The sequence below is a fragment of the Siphateles boraxobius genome, unplaced genomic scaffold (assembly GCF_051911475.1).
Source record: "Siphateles boraxobius isolate OS27281-9 unplaced genomic scaffold, OSU_SipBor_1 33, whole genome shotgun sequence".
NCBI lineage: Eukaryota > Metazoa > Chordata > Actinopteri > Cypriniformes > Leuciscidae > Siphateles > Siphateles boraxobius.
Genome location: NW_027508953.1, coordinates 9,122,251 through 9,145,597, shown reverse-complemented (window position 1 = coordinate 9,145,597; position 23,347 = coordinate 9,122,251). Strand labels below are relative to the sequence as shown.

At 39.6% G+C, this 23,347-nt stretch overlaps 1 protein-coding gene across 4 annotated transcripts in view; it reads right to left on the bottom strand.

Annotated features, from left to right (window-relative positions):
* znf516 (zinc finger protein 516) overlaps positions 1-23,347 on the bottom strand; it is a 54,434-nt gene that overhangs the window by 27,674 nt on the left and 3,413 nt on the right. The window lies entirely within an intron of this gene.

The following is a 23,347-nucleotide window of genomic DNA, read 5'->3' as shown; positions in this document are numbered from 1 at the left end:
AGTCAAATCAAATTATGAATGAAATGTATTTTTGAACAGTAAGTTTATGTGTGTGTGTGTGTGTGTGTGTGTGTGTGTGTGTGTGTGTGTGTGTGTGTGTGTGTGTGTGTGTGTGTGTGTGTGTGTGTGTGTGTGTGTGTGTGTGTGTGTGTGTGTGTGTGTGTGTGTGTGTGTGTGTGCGTGACAGCAGTGATAGGGAGATGAGAGAGGGACACCAGCAGTAATGCTTATGTAATATCAGCCCCGAGCCTCTGCAGCACTCCTGATGGCAGTATGACATAACACCTATGCGGCCACACAGTTCGTCCAAGAAACACACACATACACACTCGAACAGACAAATAAATTTTGTCTGGTCTTCACCAGATTAAAATCTTGCTGCTCACTGATTTGAATGCAATCTATTATAATTTGATAGCTGCAAATTGCAATTACATTCACAGAAAAGCCATAAAATCAAACATCTATTAAACCCTTTTATCGCAATATGTCATCATTTACTCACCTTCATGTCATTTAAAATGATATTCAAAAAGTGTATTTTGAAGAATTTGCTGGCTTTTTTCTTTCAAAAGAATGAAAGTGAATGATGACTGACAAACACCACAAATGAAGTCCATACATTTTATGATGTCATACTGCATCTATGTGAGGGTAACATGCTGGAATTTAGAAAACAAATCATTCTTTTGTGTCAGATCTTTTTAATGAATCAGTTGATTTAGATCACAAAACTGGTCTTAACGATCTGTCCATGAATCAAAATGGAATATAGTGGAATATAGTGCATAAGTCAAATTTTATGGTTCTTTTGTATCATTTTTTCACTCCTAAGTGTATTAAAAGTCCAGGATATTCTCTGAGAATTTTATTTCAGTTTTACTTATTAAGTTTACTTTAGGTTAAACTAAATTAAAATGAGAAATGTTGTTTTAGTTAACTATAATAACCCTGCTTTACACTGTTATCACAGTTGTCTTGTTTTTAATTTTCTTTGTGTGACTGTAGAAGTGATATTGTGACAGTAAGTGGCTTGCAGATACACTAGTGTGGTTGGCTTGGTCTAGAGTTGAACTATAATCTGAAGGCATTAACTTGCTCTCTAAAAAAAGCCCTCTGAACAGGGATTAGATTATCATGGTAAGGCCAGCTCAGGCTCTCTTTCTCTCTCTCTCTCTTTCTTTTGTCTCCCCTTCTTATTTGCAAAACACTTTCTCAACAAATGAAGGTTAAATAGAATAAATGTGGTACATGAACAGGAAAGGCTTCAAATGTTCATTGAAAACGCCCTACATCAAAACCCTGAAACCCTGAAATCCATATCAATGTTTCATCTACGTTTGAGCATATGTTATGGCACAAAGCAACCTAAACCTCTCCATTTGGGTTTATATCCTGAGGGCGAGCGATTGCTGATTGGAGGGGTTGCAGAAACCCCCTGTGGCAACTCAGTGTTAAAGGGATAGTTCATCCTAAAATGAAAATGAAGTCATATTTTACTCACCTTGGTGTTCTGCTACTCGACGTGCACGTTTGCATGACTGTTATCGCTGCAGTTCACTCCGTCTTGCCCAGAAAAAGCGCACAAGTTGAGAGAAATCACGACACGAAATACAATCCTTCTCTGAGTTGAATATATCAGTTGTGTTCGTCGTAACAAGAAGTTATCGCGTTCACATCTGTCAACTGCCATTCTGACTGTCATCAGACAAACGGAGCTTATTGGTCTCAGTGAAGAAAGTAGACGCATGATTTTTTGGGATTTCTAGGCGTTGTATTTCGTGTTGCGCTTTTGTTAATCTTGATTTCTCACAACTTGTGTGCTTTTTCTGGCTGAAACGGAGTGAACTGCAGTGCTAACAGTGTCACACAAACGCGCACATCCCATAGCTTTGCACTGAAGACCAATGGCCACGGTTAGGATTTTTATTAAATAATATATTACATTTCATATTGTATACCCCCAGAACACTTGGAATATACAACACGTCACATGGGATCATTTTGTGATAGTTTTCCGTATTTTTATAAAAGCTTGATGCTGGTCGCTATTCAATGCCATTATATGGATATAATGGACTTTTTCATATTTTTTTTTTAAATACACCTTTTGTGGTCCATAAAAGAAAGAAGGACATAAGGCACTAGAACAACACCAAGGTGAGTAAATGATTAAGTGAGTAAATTTTCAGTTTAGGGTGAACTACCCCTTTAAGTTCCTGGCTTTGGGTTGCCAGATCTGCATGAACCATATTCATAAAAAAAAAACAAAAAAATAAAAAAAACTCTAAAAATAAGCTACAACTATTCAATCAATTCTTGCGATATATGCAATTCCACATAGCGCAGCTCATCCCTGCACCGCCTCTATGCTTTATTGCCCTTGATGGCAGCCCAAGTGGGACACTCTTCCTCAGAACCGCCTGGCCTCCGTAAATTATCTGCGTCCTTGGCGAGAGACGTGATCACGATCGCTCGGTTAGAGAGTGCAGGGCAGCCAGATGTCTTTCTCATGGCCTTCAAAGTATTGTCTCTCCAACTGTTTATTTATTAATGTTGAATTCACACTGTGATAACTCTCACCCAGCAAATAGTGTTTATTATACCAGAACCGTGAAAAGTGGGAAGGTTTTAACTCTTTCCCTGTCAGCGTTTTTTTTTTTTTTTTGGAAGTTGACAGACACCGCCAGCTTTTTTGATCATTTTCACAAAACTTCAATGGCATCCAGCATATTTTGTTATATGAATATCTGAACAACATACATATCAAAAGAAAGAACAAAACCTAAACCTCTTCTTTATAAAAAGTTTAATTCTAGCTTCATGCATTATTTTTTTATCAACATTTTGAACAAAAAGCTGCTGTTTTTTCAGACACTACAACATGCATTTAACGCTTGTTTCTGCTTCTTTTTTGTACGCGTGTTTTGATCCAGATATTCTGTACTCTTTCAGAAGATTTGTAATAGCGCCACCTACCGTAAAGTCAGAAAAATTCCGTCAATGGCGGGGAAGCATTGTGTCATAAATGATGGAAAATTCCATCAATGGTAGGGAAAGAGTTAAAGATGTAATATATATATATATATATATATATATATATATATATATATATATGTATATATATATATATATATATATATATATATATATATATATTATGTGGAAAATGTGAGTGGTGCTTGACTGTGCATGGAATAAAAGCCACCATGATGCTGCTATAGTTTTGTGGGTCGTTGCCAGGACATTGCTATGAGGTGTAAAGGGTCCTGAGGTGTTGCTTGGTGGTTGCTAGGGTGTCCTGTGTGGTTGCTTGCTTACCCATCCAAGTTAAAAGAGCCATCCCCCAAGTCTTTGACATTCTACTCCCTATATGACTCTGGATCCTCTTTCTATTAGGTGAAATCCGTGCTTAGAAAAGCAATAGCACATGATTTGAGGTATTATTCATGTCAGTAGTTGTAACAATTTTAATACTTTGGGTGAAGGGTTTGTTAAAATTCCTATGTATGAGCAATAATAACAGTGATAGTGATGCTTATTTAGCAAGGGCAATACCTGGAGCAGATCTTAAAAAAAAAAAAAAAAAAAAAACATTTTTAGGGATTGGATTTCTCCTATAAAGTGCATTAAATCCTATTATCTTTACCCTCTGATGCATGATGTCCACTACAGAGACAATATATTTAAAAGCAATTTTTAACCATTCAGGGTGTGATCTTACTTTCAAACTACCATAAGTGATAATCTTTGACCCCATAATTATATATGGCAGTCATGTGCTGCATTCCAATTCGCCTACTTATATGCCCTAAAAGTATGTAGTTTTTGTGAAGAAAAAGTAAATACTTTTGAGTGTGTAGCAGAATAGTTGGCAAGCTTTGGGACATACTCATAATTGCGTATTTAAAGGACCGCTCTGACGCTTATTTACATGCATCCTGTGACATACTGCAACTGCGCTGTCAATCATCTTGTCAGTTAAAATCCTCCACATTCAATTTAATTTAATTTCCAAATCAGAGAGATATGTATAGTAGCATGTTGATTTGCCAGTCATGGGTCTTTCATGCAGATAACTCTATAAATAATCATAGATAATCATGTTTGATGCATTTTTGCATGCTTTTTTTAGTAAATGATCTGTAAGAATGGAGCTTCATAAATGTTGTTCATTGATTCGAGTACATTTTTTGACATTTGGGTTTAAAGTGTTTTAATTCTACAATATATGGTGTAAAAAGAGTGCTGCCCTCTTCAGGTTGAACAATGGTTACTGCAGTTGAATTTTCCTATTGGACGTTGTGGTACCCTCTGACGTCAGAGGGTACCAGCTAATCATGCCCTTGCCTACAGAGAGATGCGTCTCAGATGCACGTCCCCCCTCCGCTGGGCTCTGCCCACTTTTCCAGCATTGTTCAAATATTGCCAGTGGGTGGAGTCAGGCTCTGACCAGGGGTTTAGTTACCCTTTAACCGTCGTCTTGCACATCCACCATGTTTGTAGTTTTTTACTAATTTTATTTATGTTTGTAGTTCTAATCGAATCCTCGTCCAACGAGCAATGGGCAGTATTAGCCGTTGTAGTGTGCACAGATCGGCACTTCGGATTCTAACCGGAAAAAGTAGACCATCCTTGTATCTTTGGAATACTTATTTCAATATACTACGGTTTGGGACACACTAATTCTAATTTCGAATACTATTTAGGACGGATAGTATGCAAATTGGGATTGAGGTTTTATGACAAGCCTGCCTGACAGACATTTCTGGCTGGATGAAGGACCAGCACCTTCAACTAAACCTTGCGATGACAGAGCTACTTGTGGTCCCGGCCAACCCAACACTTCATCACAACTTCACCATTCAGATAGGCTCTTCATCCATAACTCCATCAAGGTCAGCCAGGATCTTGGAGTTATAATTGATGATCAATTGAACTTCACGGACCACATTGCTAGAACTGCACAGCCCTGCAGATTTGCCTTATACAACATTAGGAGGATCAGGCCCTTCCTATCAGAGCATGCTACACAACTCCTTGTCTAAGCACTTGTTCTATCCAGACTGGACTATTGTCATGCTCTCCTAGCCGGTCTTCCAGCTTGAGCTGTGAAACTTCTGCAACTGATCCAAAATACTGCAGTTAAAGTGGTCTTTGACAAACCGAAAAGGGCACACGTCACTCCTCGCCTCACAAAATGGCACTGGTTGCCAGTTGCTGCTCACATCAAATTCAAGCCACTGACGTTTGCCTACAGGACAACCACTGACTCTGCTCCCTTTTACCTAAACTCATTACTTCAGACTTATGTGCCATCCAGAAACTTGCGCTCTGCAAGTGAACGTCGTCTTGTGGTACCATCTCAAAGAGGCACAAAATCTCTTTCTCGGACCTTTACCATGACTGTTCCCTGCTGGTGGAATGATCTGCCTAACTCAACTGGAGCTGCTGAGTCCGTGGTCATTTTCAAGAAACGGCTGAAGACGCATCTTTTTCGGCAACACTTGATCCATTAATACTAACACTTTATCTTCTAATCTATATCTATTATCTTTATAATTTGTTTTTTTTAAAGTACACGTACTGCGTTAGATTAAACTGGGAAGGCTCATAGCACTTCCATATTGTTGTCCTATTGTTAGTTTAACTGCTTCTATTGTTCTCAAAGTCGCTTTGGATAAAAGTGTCTGCTAAATGAATGAATGTAAATGTAAATGACAACATAAATTCAAGGACGAAAGTGGTGCACAAAGTACTGCTGGAATATTTACCATTATTATAAACTTCAATGGACAGATATAAAAATCTATAAAGAATTATTAACAAAATATAATTTTTTTGGGGAAAAAGTAATTAAAAAATAAATAAAAACTACTTTTTAAAATTAAGATATATGTTGTTTGGAAATAAAAATAATAGTGTTGGGCAACGATTATTCGCATTAATCACATCCAAAATTTTTAATCCACAATCCCAAAAGTTTGTGTTTACATAATATGTGTGTGTATAGTTATTTTGTATATATAAATGCACACACATGCATGTATATATTTAAGTGTTATTTATATATAATATAAATTATATGTATATATATATATATATATATATATATGTACAGTATATACAAAATAATTATACACAATAAACACATATTATGTAAACACAAACATTTATTTTGGATGTGATTAATCATTGCCGAGCACTAAAAAATAACCATTAAGAAAGTATTTTGTTGTTTGTTTTTTCTTTTTCTTTTTTGATTTTAGTACTCCATGCATCAGGGGATTTAATGCAGTAAAGAATATGAAAATATGCTTTAAGGTCATTGTCAGTCCCTGAACAAGCTCAAGTTTCTTAAAACGGCTGGTTTCTCTCACTCTGGTTAGTTCACAGAAGGACAGGTAATCTAACACCATGAAAGTCATCTCAATCGCTCCCTTTCCCTGCCTCTTCTCTGTTCTTCTTTTGCATAGTAAGAGAAGATCTGTCTCTTTTTAATGAAACTGCCCTGTCACACCCCATCTCCCATCTGGTATGTGTGTGTGCTAGATGCTGGGAGGGGGAAGCTAGTGTGGTTAGTGTGTGAGCATACATATAACCAGGGGAATAAGTACATGTGTGTGAGTGTGTATTGTCATTTCAGCAGGAAGCCTTTACTCTGATGAGAGGTCTCACTTCCTGTTTATAGAGCAACCACTGGAGTGCAACAATAGCTGGAATTTTGATGGATCGGCATAGAGGACGCCCAACTCACACTATCCAGAAGAAAAAATAAGAAAAAACTCCAGTTTGTCAATACAATCTGTTCTCATCCCCAAAACTATTTATTTATTTATTTTTGAGTGAATCACCTGGAGATTTCTTAAAATTTTCGTGAGATTCACCCATTTACTATTTTGGTTGTTTACTACAGCTCAGCTTTAACAATAGCCTCTCATGTTATTGTATAATGTATAATGGCTCAAGCCTGATCAAAATGGTGGTGTCGAGCATTCTCATCGCCAAGGGATATGTCATGTCGGGCTCTCTGGGATTTGAGGTCAGTCCAGCTGGACGTCTGGTGCAAAAAGGAGGTGGATTACACTCTTTAATCCCAGTCACCCCAAGGAAGTGAACTAAAGCTGCCAGCGTCCTTCTCCAGACCACAGACTTCATTCAGCTGATCTTTCTGAACCTCTTTAAACAAGCTTGGTGAAGTGTGAGACAACAGTGCTACTATCACTTGTCACAATACAACCCCCCCCCCCATCCCCCCCCCCCCCCCCCAAAAAAAAAACAGATGTAATAGAGTTTGCCCTCAGGGGACCAGCAGCACAGACTGTCAATATGAATTATATATTTACATTGTATCATGTGACGACTGTTAAAACTTAAGGCTTGTCAGGAAAATACATGTATGACACTTCTGTCCATTCCTTAGAATTGACAAAATGAGGATGTAAAAAGTTTGGTGACAGTTTTACAGTAAGGTTGTATATGTAAATATCTTTATGTAAATAAATATTTTTAGGCTACTACTGTTCTTTGTTAGTTAATGCATTAACAAAAAGTATAAACTTTAATGTCAAAAAACTATTAGAATGTGCTGCACAAAATACATGCTGTAAACAAAAGGGCTACCTGGACAACTAGGTGTTTTGATCACACATTTTTGAAGCGCAACATTGATTCCAGATATTACACTGAAAAAGCTAGAGTAAAAAAAACAAACAAGTTTACTGAAGACCTTTTTACTGCTAGTATAAGTATGCACAAGAAATACTTGCACAAGAAATATGCAGAAGAAACAGACTTCCTGAACTTGAGAAATTTGAACAGAAGGGTCTCACTGTTTTGGATATGAGAGGTTTGGCACTGAATGCTAGCTTTATTTTTCTCAATAGGCGAATTCCCTCGAGCTCGAGCTATTAATAATCTCTGAGCTCTTTCTCAGAGGAACAGCTGTTGGGGAAACTGAAATTAGCAAATTCCCAACCTAGGCTCATTGGAATTTTTTTTTTTCTACCTATACATACAATTCATTGCATTTTCCAGGTGAAAACTAGTGACAGAGGCATATTAAAGATTTTCTTCCTGTTCTTTACACAATACAAAACACTTTTACCATAATGCATGATTTGTAAGCTAATTTGACATTTGTATCACATAACCAGCTCCATGTGACTTTCGACATAGTAAACTTGCTCGGTACCTTACCTGGTACAGCAATGCGGAGCGTTTGGGTAAATTCGAAACACAAGACCTGATGAAAAAACGCAAAGACTTGTAGAGGCAAGCTAAAATGACATCTCACATTTCCTTTTGTTAATATTATCGGTTAGGCTTAGGGTAGGATTTAGTGTTGGTGGCAAGTTATTTTCAAATGCATTTTCCACTTTAAAATAGCAAAATAAATCATTGGCCACCCACATGACCAAGACATACTCTCCCTTCCCATTTACACAATCTTAATCCTTTCAAAATGATATATACATACATACATTTTTAAAGCAACGATCGATCAAAGCTTGAATGAAATACATTAAATACAAAGTGCACAAATGGAGATATAACATGCTGTACTTTTTGACATGTTGTTTTACAGACAAACTAGACTCTGAATAATTTACAGTAGCAAGGCCTTGACATCCACAGGATCCAATTAGTTGAAATCCACATGCAATCAGTCCACAGGAAAAAGGCACAACAGGGACATCTCCAGAGAGACGAGACACTATTAGCAAGTTTCTAAAATACAGAGGAGTGCACTGCATAAAGAGGAGAGCAAACGCACCGCTTCTTTAACAGAACATATCCTTGAAATCAGATCAGAGAACAAAGAATGTGATCCTCGTATACAAATAACTCCGTCACTCAAACAAACCTCTGATAAGACTGAGTAACAGCTGGGCTTTAAATAGCAACATCCGTAGTGTTACTTATTTAGTTTGATATAGTGTATGATAGTGCAGTATATATAGCACTATAGTATAGTATTTATAGTATAGTATGATCTGCCAGGTCATTTGCTTGTGGTTTTATGAAATGTAATTTTTAAGTTATCCACTTCAGTCCCTCAAAACTATCTGATTGTGAAAGGCAAAACCCGGACCAGCTGAATGTTTGTCTTTCCTAATGTTTTAAAACAACTTTCCACAAATCATGTAAAGAACTATTCAGCTTGTTAATGGTTTCCTTCGAAACAAAGATTGTAACTATGGCTTTGTTTCTTCTGCTGAAAAGTCAAATCACCTTCATTTATATAGCGCTTTTAACAATACAGATTGTTTCAAAGCAGCTTTACAGTGATACTAGGAAATTAATGGAACAAAGATTGTTTTGGCTTTACAGCAGCTCTAGAAAAAAAGTAATTGTCCAGCTAAAGTAAGTTTTTGATTGATTCACTTCTGTTGCAAAGATCATTAGATATTAACTTTTAATGGCCGTTTATTTGCACGACAATGGTGTTTGCTGGCTCCAGTACGCAAACTTTGAAATAGGTTCCAAGGTGCAAGTTTAGTTTTTTTTTTAAACGTTATCATCTCCATGTAAACTTCAAAAACGTGAATCTGTGAAAATGGTGACGGAGTGCACATGCATATTACGTGTTTAGTCTAAGGTGTGCGCATTTGAATATATATGTGCACAGGCTTTCTTTACAAAGTGACACTGCCAAACTACTGTACTTGACTGGCCTGCATAATCTAAACATTGAGGTTGTTATGGCGGTTACAGGTGTCACTAACAGTGACACGTGAGAGGAAACAAAACTAACAGGGCAAGTCTACATAGCAGAATCTGTCCTAGACAGTTTACAAAGTGATTCCATAGCAGAAACTACCTAAGTGAAACTTACTAAAATTCCTGGTGACTTTATCAGTCAGATTGGGTGGTTTGCACTTTGCATCACAAGCTCAAGAGAAAAAGAGCTGTTTCGGTTCTGTCTAAGGGTGGAGTCGCCAAACTGTTTGTGTGGTTTCCAGCCAATAGCAACAATGACTTGTTTCTACAATCTCAAATGGAACATTTGTTAGACAGTGTGTGATTAATATGCACTACTGAATCACCAAGCATCAAAAAGGGTTCTTAGCATAGTATAGTCAGGTTTGGCATTGTTATGTCTTGATGTGTTGTGGTTTGGAGAGTATTATGTTCTAAATGTATAACATGATCTGGTTTAACCAGGTTTGGTTTGGTGTCTAATTTGGCCTTTCATGGTATCATATGATCGGTCTTTGGTGGGGAACCATCTTTCAGCATTGCTATGGTCTGGAAAGGTCTGGTCTTAGTTTGATATGATATGGTTGTTTACAGTATGCTGCAATGAGATAAATGGGACAGTTTACCAAAAATGTTTGAGGTCGGTATGATTTTTCAATGTTTCTTATGCTCACTATGGCTGCATTTCTTTGAGCAAAAATACAGTAAAAGCAGCAATATTGTGAAATGTTATTACAAGTTATACAATGTTATTTTTTAAAATGTAATTTATTCATGTGATAGCAAAGCTGAATTTTCAGCATCATTATTCCAGTCTTCAATGTCACATGATCACTTAAATATGCTGATTTGGTGCTCAAAACAAACTTTTTGTATATAATTATAAATATAATAAATATATTGTATATATTTATTGTATATAAAAATAATATTCTTACCAATGTTGAAAACTTGTACTTCTTGATATTTTTATATTCAATTTTTTCATATTTTTTTGATAAATAATAATACGTTTAAAATAACGTTTAATGGAAATATTAATATTTTGTAATTATGTAAACGTTTACTATTTAAATTTAACGCATCATTGCTGAAAAAAATAAACTTTCTTACAAAAAAAAAGAAACGATAAATAAATCTTACTGGCTCCAAATTTACTCCAAATTGACTTTCTCTCTCCTGAACATGATGAATTTGCATAACATTAAGAATATACAGGCTGGTCTTTTCCATATAATCAAAGTGAATAAGAACCGAAGCTGTCAAAGACTTCAAAGAATGAAAAAAGCACCATAAAACTATACATTCAACATACACACAATACACACAAAGGCTTGGAAAATACAGAGTTTATAAGCATCTTATATGTTGTTGTTGGAGCTTTACAGCTGCAGTGCCCATTCACATTCATTATAAGGTGAAAAAAAACATACAGGTTTAGAACAACATGAGATGTGTGAATAAATAGATTTTTGTGTGAACTATCCTGTTAAAAAGGCAACAGATCATGGCAGTGGTTCAGAAGAACTCTACTAAGCAGTACATGCTGAACACGGAGGCAGTGAGGTCATGGTTAAAAACAGGGATGTGTGCAGTATACAGTACCAACCTGTTCCTGTTGGAACATTGGACAGGAAGATACACACTGCCATCACTTGTTGTGCTCTCTTGTGCCAAAGCTGTGCCCTGCTTAGCTCTCTCTGTCTCTCTCTCTGCCCGCTGATGCCAGATCATGCATGTGCCAAGCCCTCCACTAGACACTGGGCATTATGCACGCCCAACACAGCTGATACACACAAATCCTGGATACAATCATTCCAAAACAGTTTTTATGATCAAAACACATTGTAACGTAACGTACAGGTAACAAGTAACGTACAGTACAGTCATGACACCACCAGCCAGTTTTTCCACTATGGGTGATGCTGATTAGTCAGCATTACTGAATTAAAAGATAAGGGATCTGCCATCACTTCAGGTTTAGTCAAGACAGATAGTATCCCTTTGTGTATGTATAAAACAAAGCATGGGCATATTAAGACATGTATTCCTGCATTAACACTCCGGAAAAACAAGTACAGTTAGTTTACTGTATCTTACTATACTGATTGAGGCCGTAAACACTGCCATGGATCAAAACACAATGACAAAACAGTATTACTTTAATATGAAGTGGAATGACATTTTGTACTAAGTAAATAAAATATTTTATTATTAATAATTCTTAAATAAGGTGTGTATTCATTCAATAAATACAAATACAGAAAATATAAATGTTATTTACAAAAATATATTTATTTATTTATTACACCAAAATGACATTCCATATTGTTCATACTACATGCAAAATACTTAAAAATGTATTGCATTATATGTCAAAATATTGAACCGAGTGGAAAAATATTGATGTTCGTCACTTTTTAGAATGACCTTTTCTAGTCTTTGGATTTTTCCATTTAGAAATTCATTTCACACAGGTGTCCTTGAACAGTTGTAGATTATCACATAAACAATGGACATGATCCGCCAAGACAACTAGAACATGTCTAAATAACTATTTTGTGAAATGTTTTGCTTGAAAATTTCCTTTAAAATAAATGGCACTTGATTTGATATTTGGTTATGTAATGCAATGACATTCATGTATATTTTTGGAGCATCTGTATATAGGCCTATCTAACGCTGTACTCACTATAAAACACTGACCATTCAGTGCCTAATCAAAAACAAACAAAAGGCACAAATAGGTATTTAATCAAATAAATATCAACCAATTTCGGAAGACATCTGTTCACTCTTAACCTGGACGTCTTAACTCAGCAAATTAAATTCTCCATGCAGAGTCTCTCCTCCCCCTCAGCTGCACTTAATCCCAGTGATTAAATCATTTTTCTTCAGCCCTAATTTTGCCTGTTACAGGGCTCTGATGGAGGATGGGCGTGCTCTCTATTGATTGGTGGGTTGAGCAGATTACCCTAATAGCGGGATTACTACCCACATGTTGACCACGCGTGTTGGAGCTGCTCGGCTGTAGTGCAAGCTCCCCATCAGATGGCCCGGGGGAGCAACGAAGACATAACACACGACTCAATGAGAGCGTGTGTCTGTTCATCTGTCTGCAGGGTGCGCATTAACAAGTATTTTGGCAACTCATTAAGTTCTCTTATTTGCAAACTCATTAGTCATCTCAGCTGTGTTGTCAGTTAATATGTAGTCAAGTTCACCAATGCTTTGAAAATAATCACGTATAGCCGCTTTAGAACAACTTGACGACTTGCTTGGAACATAATGGGTCCTGTGGCAACCTGTGTAAATGTTAGAACGTTAGCAGGCACAACAGCCGCAGATGCCCACAGACTGTTGGCTGACATCTGATGATTAAGGCACACTAAATGAGAAACACTTCAGGAGTTTCGAAGTTGTCATATGTTTGGTTGAATTCTACCATAGACAGTAAAAGAAATGGACACAGCGACCCCATTGATTTCAACGGACAACACTGAAGCACGATTATTGCACTTCCTGTCTGATGGATAAGCGACTGCGCAGGCTCAAACTGAGCTTGATGACAGTCTGAACGTTGTAAATCTTCTAGTAGCTGTGGCAAGACAAATCTGAATCACTTAATTCCTCAAAAACGTTGTTGAAATATTTTGTCCCTTTGTTTTTATGGACTCTCTATCTATGGCTTCTCCCTTGACTTTATGCCTCTATGTCCCCCCGATTGCCTCATAGACAGTAAAAGATTGCCTGCGAGCTTCTCCTTCTGTCTATACGGTAATGTCTCTATTGTGCGACATAAAGTCGCGTGGTTATCATGCAATCGTTAGCCTGTTTTTAACAAAAACTGCTTCTACGGGGCCATAATGTAAGATACAAAGTAATGGAGCCTTTTATACATTGTAGTGTTTCTTTAGAAATAAATAATGGACAAATGAAGTTTTTGGACGCCTCAGATGTAAAGTTATTTGATGTCAAAGTGACGCCAAAATGAATGGGAGTCAATGGAATGCTTACAGCAGGTGAAGTTCTGCTACAATGGCGGCTCCCGCGAGGCTTCAGTTTCCGGCTGATGGATTAACCCCTTGAGGTACATGTGTATTCTACAGGTACATGTGTTTCGCGTTCTTTAACGGTCCGTCTGGAAACAAAGCTCTCGTGTCATCAGACCCCCTCATGGGCAATGAACGCTTATCAGGATCAACTAAATGCTGGATTTATATGAAGTTTATATGCTGGAAGTATATAAAGTTTGCGGCGCCAATTTTGCAGTTAACTTGCACAACGTTCTTGAATGAATAATTTATTAGATGAACGACGGTATCGTAGGGACATCGACTACATTTTCACTCCCCTAAAAATGGCGCAGAACAAAACAAACTGTGAATGGTTGCTTTACATTTTGGTCAGATGTCCTCTTGGGGAATGTTAGGGAACGAACAAGCCTCCGTGGACCTACACGTCACATGTATATGAAGATAATAAATTCTTCGTTTACGAGGATAAGTCAGATAATTGGCAGAGGTATTTATACACCATTGAGGACATATTTATGAATAAAAATATTGATTTTAGATAATAAAATACCTAAAAAACGTCTCGGGTTATGACTATAACCCTTGTTCCCTGAGAAGGGAACGAGACACTGCGTCGTTGAAAACGAGTCTTTGGGGACGACCCCTTAGTGTGCGCCTCTGAAGTATGAATGAAACTAATCCAATCCTGATTGGTTTTGCGTCATGATGTAGCATGTGACGGCACATAAAAGTGACGCCGGCACACACACACACATTAGCCTCGCGATGAAGCAAGCTGCTCCTAGGCATAGAGGGGCGTGGCAAAACGACACAGTGTCTCGTTCCCTTCTCAGGGAACAAGGGTTATAGTCATAACCCGAGACGTTCCCTTTCGAGGGAACTCGCACTGCGTCGTTGAAAACGACTCTTTGGGGAACGAATGCCCACTAGGCCACGCACCGAAAAAGGCCTGCCCTAGAGTGAAACTGATCTCAGGCACTCAGCTAGGACGAGAGCAGACGTGCACCAGGCGTATTAGGGAGGTGCAGACTATAAACCTGATAAAAGTGTGCGGGGTAGCCCAACCGGCTGCCTCACAGATCTCCTGGAGGGGCACTCCCGAGAGGAGGGCCCTAGAGGACGCCATGCCTCTAGTAGAATAAGCGCTTACGGCCGCTTAAGGTGATGGCAAATTTCGCACCTTGTAGGCCTACTTAAGGTTTGTATAGCCGGGAGCCCCTAATAGGTGACCCAAAACACACTACAGTAGGTCCGACCTCGTCCGAGAAGAAGACCTCTCAAGGTAAATACTCGGAACTCTGACTGGCAGAGAAAGGAACCTCTCCTTTTCTGCCGACACATGAGGTGGAGGATGAAATATTTCCAGGACCATGGACCTAGCCATGTTTGATTACATTCAAGGCACATAGCTGGGTCTCGGTTGCAGGATGGCCTTAACTCCGCCGGGGGCAAACCCCAAGCAAGCTGGCGATAATGCCAGGGCTTGGAGATCTCCCAGTCTCTTTAAAGAAATAGCTAAGAGAAAGGCTATCTTGAACGTGAGGTCCTAGGCGAAGCCGACTGGGGGTATTCAAAGGAAGCCAAGGATAGCCCTTCGAGAACCACCACCAGGTCCCAGGAAGGAACCCTGGACCTGACTGTCGGTCTTATCCTCCAAATACCATGGAGAAATAGTATGACCAGTTGGTGCCTCCCCAAAGGCCCAACATTTAGTGGTACATGGAACGCCACAATGGCAGCCACGTACACCCTACGTGTGGACGGGGAGAGATTCGCAGAGAAACGATCTTGAAGAAACTCCAGAACTGAATCCATTGGGCAATTAACTGGGCCTTACTCATGTTCTCTACACCAAGTGGAAAAACATTCCACTTGAGGCCATATAATCTCCTAGTAGACAGAGCCCTAGAGATAAGTATGGTTTCGACCACCCAAGATGATAGACCAGCATCAAGGTACTGAGCCCCCTCAGAGGCCAGACCCACAATTTCCACAGCTCCGGACGAGGATGGAATATAGTGCCCTCCGCCTGAGACAACAGATCCCTCCTCAGAGGAATCTGCGATGGCGGAGCTATCAGGAGTGAAATTAAGTCTGAAAACCATACTCGGGCTGGCCAAAACATGGCTACCAGAAGAAGACTGATGCCCTCCTGACGGACCCTCTCCAGGACTCCCGGGAGCAGAGCGATTGGGGGAAATGCGTACAGGCGAAGCCTCGGCCAGGCCTGTACCATGGCAACCAAAGTGGACAGTGGGACGTCCCTCGAGATGCAAACAGATCCACTTCCATTGGTCCAAACCTCTGAAATATCAACTCCACCACCTCTGGATTGAGTCTCCATTCCCCAGGCCTCAGCCCCTGCCTCGACTGGATGTCTGCTCCCTGATTCAGAACCCCCGGGATATATATTCCTCTTATAGATAATATTTTCCCTTGGGACCATAAAATGATCTGATGCGCCAATCTGGATAGAGGGCGCGATCTGAGTCCCCCTTGTCGGTTCAGAAAAGCTACCACTGATGTACTGTCCGAACGTATCAAAAGACGTGGTAAACATTGATGCCTGGGAGGAAGCTCCTCAGAGCCCTGAACACAGCCAACATCTCTAAGCAATTTATATGCCAAGAATGATGATGGTCCTGCCACAGACCCCTGGCAAAGCGGCCGTCCGAGACCGCGCCCCAGCCAGTGAGGGAAGTGTTTGTCGAAACAGTTTTCCAGCGATATGACGCCCCTAACACTGGCCCTTGGGACAAGAACCAAGGTTTCTTCCATATTAATAGGGAACGAAGGCATCTACGCGTAACCTTTATTATACGGAACGGATTCCCCTTGGGGAAAAAAACCCTTGGCTTTGAGCCACCACTGAAGGGGCCTCATGTGGAGCAGGCCCAAAAGAATTATGTTGGATGCCGCTGTCATGAGGCCCAGCAGTCTTTGAAATTGCTTTACAGTGATGGCCTGGCCTAGCTTTATCCCGGACAACATGGCCAGGATGGATTCGATACGCGCGGGAGACATACGTGCCCGCATCGTAACCGAATTCCATACCACGCCCAGAAGAGTAGTCTTCTGAGCTGGGTCCAACACATTTTTCTTAGTGTTGAGTCTCAACCCCCGGTTCTGAATGTGGCCAAGGACGACATCTCGATGCCAAACTGCCATTTCTCGAGACTAGGCCAACATGAGCCAGTCGTCGATGTAATTCAGTATGCGGTTGCCCTGAAGCCTCAGTGGAGCCAGAGCCGCATCCATACACTTAGTGAACGTGCGGGGAGAGAATGCTAGGCTGAACGGAAGAACCCAATATTGGTATGTTTCGCCCCCGAAAGCGAACCTCAGGAACCTCCTTTGACACGGAAAGATGGAGACATGAAAATAAGCGTCTTTTAGATCTATCGTGACAAACCAGTCCTTGGATCTGATTTGGTTCACGATAATGGATTTGATAAATGGATAAGCATTTTGAACCTGGATCTCCTCAAAGAACGATTCGAAAGCCTTAGATCTAAAATTGGCCCCAGTCCGCCATCCTTCTTTGGAACTATAAAGTACGGGCTGTAAAACCCGGACTCCCTGTCTGGTAGGGGAACACTTTCTATGGCCCCTTTATCCAGTAGAGTCTGTACCTCTTGTTCCATAACCCGAGCCTGTTCTGGAACCACTGCAGTCGGTACCACCCCAGCAAACTTGGGAGGTCTGTGACCGAACTGCAATCTGTACCCATATTTTATAATATTCAGGACCCATATAGATATATTCGGAAGGCATTGCCATTCTTCTACAAAATCTACTAAGGGAACCAGCCCCTCGAGACTGGCCTCGGGTGTTTTTCGAGCAGTATTCTCGACCTCCTGAAGCGGAGGACCGGCAGGAAAAAGTCAAGAAAGATTTTGTGACCATAGTCGGTGCCCTGTTGCAAGCTTTTGGGGCGATTCGCTGGAAATCGATGTGGCCCGAAGCGTCCAGGACGGCGGGACAACATCTTTTTCCCCGAGGGCCCCTCCTGATAGAACAACCTCGATTTCTCCACAGCGGGGTGGGTGGGGGGCAGCCCTCAGAGGTCCTACACTACAATTAGGACCTCTTTCCCGAAGCCCTCTTCGCCTGAAGGACGGCCCTCAGGTCACCCTTCTGGGTGGAGGACTTTGGTTGAGAGCGCTTCCTCCGTTGCCAGGCTCCCGCAGGAGGGGCTCTAGACACAACGCTCTCTTTTTGCTCTTGCCGATGGGAAGAGCTGGTTGACGGCTGAGGCTGGCCACTTGGACCAGCCCTCCTAGATCCAGATTTAGAGCGGCGAGGGAGTTACTGTTGGAATGCCGCTGACTGTTTTTTCGCTTCCTGAAACCTGTCGACGACTGAAGTGACAGCATAGGAGAACAGACCAGAAGGTGATAGCGGAGCATCCAACAAAAATATTTGTTTTTCTCTTTTATACCGGACAAATTTAACCACAGATGTCTCTCCGTAGCCACCATAGCTGACATAGAGCGGCCTATGGCATGTGCCGTCTCTTTAGTGGCCCGGAGAGACAAATCTGTGGCTCCTCTCAACTCCGCGAATTGTGACTCATGTTGCTCGCTCCCGACGCTGAGCACATCTACTTTCTCAGAAACAGATAGCTCGAGCACCGGGCACTCGTCACGGGCAGAAGAAGCCGGATCGCGGGCTTCTGCGTCGTGAACGAGTGTTATAGAATCTGCTGATGATGAACGAAAAAATGCCTCAGCAGTCTCGTTCTCATTAAAGGGACAGTACATGCAAAAATGAAAATGTATTCACTGTCATGTCGTTCCAAACCTGTATGACTAAAAGAGTAATTTATAAGAGAATGCCCAAGCTGCTCTTTTCCATACAATGAAAGTGAATGGTGAGTGTCTTATAGGGATGGGCAATACAGCTAAAAAATCACTATATAATGTTTCAAATCATTTAGTACTTATTGATAAATTCTAATATTTTTTTTTAAACAAAGACCAGTAGACCATTTTTCAAGGAAAATAAATAATTTTATTTTTAACAGTCAAAAACTAAATAAAAATTAAAAAAAATTATTCGTATATAAAGGTTAAATAAATAACTGTTAAAGAAACTCTTGAACTTACAAAATGTGTGCAATGTAAAAGTGTAAACAGAGCAATCAAGGTAAACTTTGAGATAGATACAAACTTCTAAAAATATAAAGATAAAAATGTTATGAATAAAACCAACTTCAGCTTTTAGAGTGACCAAACATCAATATGCAATATTAACAGATAATAACTATACACAAAACAAACAAAAAAATGTTACAAAAATGTCAAGTAGTACTAAATACACAAAAATAACTCTCAAATAGTAATATTCACATATACATGGCTTCATTACAAATTGTGAGCAAGGATGACAAGTTGGTTATATTATTGGATATATTTATTGGAGAATTTCTCATAATGTTGCTAAGTATCTCTCCATCCTGGACTGCTTGTGGGTTTGTTTGTTGAGGTGAGGTAGATGTAGGCCGTGAAGGACAATATGATGCATATTCCAAAGGGTGGAAGCGGTTAAGGTGATGAAATAACAGAAAGGTGATGAAATACATACAACCGTGTTCTGATGCTGGTCGGACGTAAAAAAACCAAAAAACTGCCACACTGGCGAGCTGACACGTCCTTTTTTATTCACAATTTCTTCATCGCCGGAAAGCACGGCACTCATTTTTGCATGTGTTCATGTGTTCTGATGTCACATGGCGATGGCGCAACCGAACCCTCACAGCAACGTAACTTGTTATTGGCTGTTTGCTTGTCACTCGTAGCATGCTCCTTTATCAAGGCATATGAGGCTGTTTATGATCCAGGGACGCTTGAGGGTTGTTCGTGCAACCAAACTTAATGTCTATTTACATTGTAATGCATTTAAGTGAAACGATCAAGCGTTATATCAAACATTTTTTTCTACTGTATTCGATAAAGGTGAACAGTCGATAAATATCGATACCGTTTTATCGCCCAGCCCTACCGTCTTATGCATAGTTTTTAGTGAAAAACAATTTAAATTTCAGTATTTTTTTCCTCATGCAATGCAACCGTATGCTTTTTGATTACTTAGTTCACCCAGAAATGAAAAGTATACCATATTTACTCACCCTCAAGCTTTCAAACAATCGGAGTTATATAAAAAAATATCCTGGCTCTTCCGAGCTTTATTATGGGAGTTAATAGCACCTTAGAATTTGATGCCCAAAAAAGTGCATCCATCCATCATAAAAGTAATCCATATGAAACAATGCATTTTTGTAAGAAAATATCCATATTTATAACTTTATAAACTATAATTACTATAATCAATTTTTTTAACCGCGAGAGGCGTCTAATCTCACCTAAATTTACGCTACTCCTACATCCTACGTTATACACCGGGTCAGAGGTCACTCATCCGCCACAACTCGACTAATGCATAGCTGTTACCGGAAGCCAGTGATTATAGTTTATAAAGTTATATATATGGATTCTTTTCCTTACAAAAACGCATAACTTCACTTCAAAAGGCCTTTATTAACCCCCTAGAGCCATATGGATTAGACTACTTTTATGATGGATGGATGCACTTATTTGGGCTTCAAAATCTAAGGTACCATTCACTCCCATAATAAAGCTTGGAAGAGTCAGGATAATTTTTTTTTTATTGTGTTTGGCTAAAAGAAGAATGTCATATACACCTAGGATGGCTTGAGGGTGAGTAAATTAGGTGATAATTTTCATGTTTCATGTAATTTTCATTTTTGGGTGAACTAACCCTTTAAAGGGTTAGTTCACCCAAAAATGAAAATTATGTCATTAATGACTCACCCTCATGTCGTTCCAAGCCCGTAAGACCTCCGTTCATCTTCGGAACACAGTTTAAGATATTTTAGATTCAGTCCGAGAGCTTTTTGTCCCTCCATTGAAAATCTATGTGCGGTATACTGTCCTTGTCCAGAAAGGCAATAAAGACATCATCAAAGTAGTCCATGTGACCTCAGTGGGTTAGTTAGAATCTTTTGAAGCATCGAAAATACATTTTGTTCCAAAAATAACAAAAACGACGACTTTATTCAGCATTGTATTCTCTTCCGGTTCTGTTGTCAATCCGCTTTCATGAGTCCGCTGACGTAAGACGAGCTGACGTGTTATCTGGTGCGCCCGAGCTTCGTTTACAGTCTGAGGGAGACGCACGCTGTAAACAAAACAATCTTTGCAAACATGTCTAAGGATTTCGACACAGGGGTAGACTTGCATTTTTTTTTAACCAGACATATTTATTTGAACCCGAATACACGGACGCACCAGATAACACGTCAGCAGCTTCTTACGTCAGCAGCGTCACTGGCCTAATGACCGCGGATTGCTTCAAAAAATTCTAACTAACCCACTGAGCTCACGTGGACTACTTTGATGATGACTTTATTGCCTTTCTGGACAAGGACAGCATACCGCACATAGATTTTCAATGGAGGGACAAAAAGCTCTCGGACTGAATCTAAAATATCTTAAACTGTGTTCCGAAGATGAACGGAGGTCTTACGGGCTTGACGGCATGAGGGTGAGTCATTAATGACATCATTTTCATTTTTGGGTGAACTAACCCTTTAATATAGTGTGCACAAATAATATAGACTACTTTTACAATGCTTTTCAAGTATTTCTTCGTCCTCTTGGGAGCTTGAAAGCCTCAGTCCCTATTCACATCCATTGTATGTAAAAGAGCAGCTCAGACATTCTGCTTAACATCAACTGTGTTCTACAGAAAAAAAAGTCATACGGGTTTTAAATGATTGATGATGAGTAAATGATGATTTTGTAAATGATCCCACTAAGGTAACAATTGAGCATTTTCATTTAACTCGCTCGCCGTAATTCAAACCAAAGGTGGATTAAAACCACAATGGAGAGGATTCAGAAAATTTATGGTTATTTTATTTCAGAATTATTGCTCCTGAGGATAATTGGCAAATGACTTTGCCTCACAAACTGAACTGTGTGTGTGTGTGTGTGTGTGTGTGTGTGTGTGTGTGTGTGTGTGTGTGTGTGTGTGTGTGTGTGTGTGTGTGTGTGTGTGTGTGTGTGTGTGTGTGTGTGTGTGTTTGTTTATGAACACCATTTTCCTGATTATGATTCTATTAGACTGGATGTACAACATTCAGCTGTTTATCAAACAGACAGTTATTCAAATTAATCCACAACAGGTAAAACTGCACTTCAGTTGATGACATGACCCAATCCTCCAACCCTCTCTCTCATCTATCTGTTTCTGTACGTGGGTGTGTGCATGTGAGTGTATGTTTAATTTAATGAGCAACGAGAGGTAATGATGCAGCAATGAAACATTTAACAGCTTTGTGACATACTATAATACACATTAAGCATACTGTAGCAATAATGCCAACTCGTTAAATCTAGCTATTTCCCTCCTATGAATGTTTTAATAATCAACAGAACGCATCATAAAACATTACTGCACACACTTCACCAAAAAGATCTTACATTCGCGACACTCTTTATTACAGTATGTCTTCTGAATCCAAACGACACTAATGGCTAAGCAGCCTCATATTACTTCAGTATAACAAAGGCATTAAAATATTAAAGTTGCAAATGTAAGCTTTTCTTCTCATGTGTCCAGATGGGGGAAGTAGAAGCTTATTCAGGCCATGGAAAAAGAATTCCAGTAATCTACTGCTGATCCTTCACAATGCCACCCTTGTGCCTTTTGTTTTAGCCTCCCTACTGCCTATACTCAAAGCCACAGATAGTGTTAATGGTCCCTTCCTCCAGCTAGCGGATCTTGCGCTATTAGGGGTTGCGAGAGGACTGGAAATGCTTGTTAAGTCACAGTAGAATGTCGGGGGTCAATTTTGCAAGGTCACCACAAGTTCAAGCCATAAACCTCAAACAGAAAATAGACTGGTGACAAAGGGAAATGTCAAATTAGGAATGTTATTTAATCCTCTGAATTTACGCGGAAGATGCATAATATGTCCATATTGCGCGTTCTAGGTTGACTTGTTCTATTAAATCTCCAATATTCAAATATTTCAGATATCAGAGTCTTTTATAGTCACTATATCAACAGTTTGGGCTCCATTTCAAATCAAAAGGACAATTCGGCCATCACTGTTTTTAACTTCTTTGAATTTAATAAAAAGGCTGCTCTTTCCATTCTCATTCAGAGAAAAGGATCTTGAAATACAAAAATACCACATCTTTCGACATTTAAATGGTTGAACCCAAGCCCCCTGGCCCTTTTCAAAAGAAAAACAAATCCACAAAAAAAAGCACTGAACATCTTATCACTTTTCCTTACATCTCAGAACAGTCACGGTTGGGATTTCATAGGTTGCTTAGGTCTCTTCGAACTCGAACAAGCAGTACAACACCCACTCATTCATTCCCGAATGAACAGGCTGTTTGATTTGCACTGTCAAAAGGTGTGTAGTGCGTGAACCGAAGCCTTGTAAACAACTTGCTTCATTGAGGCTGAGCACAGTAACCAGCTGCAAATAAAAGGGAAGTGACTTTAGCTAAGGCTTATGCAAATATCAGTCAGAACAAAATTTACAAAATGTACTAAAATTTAAAAGAACT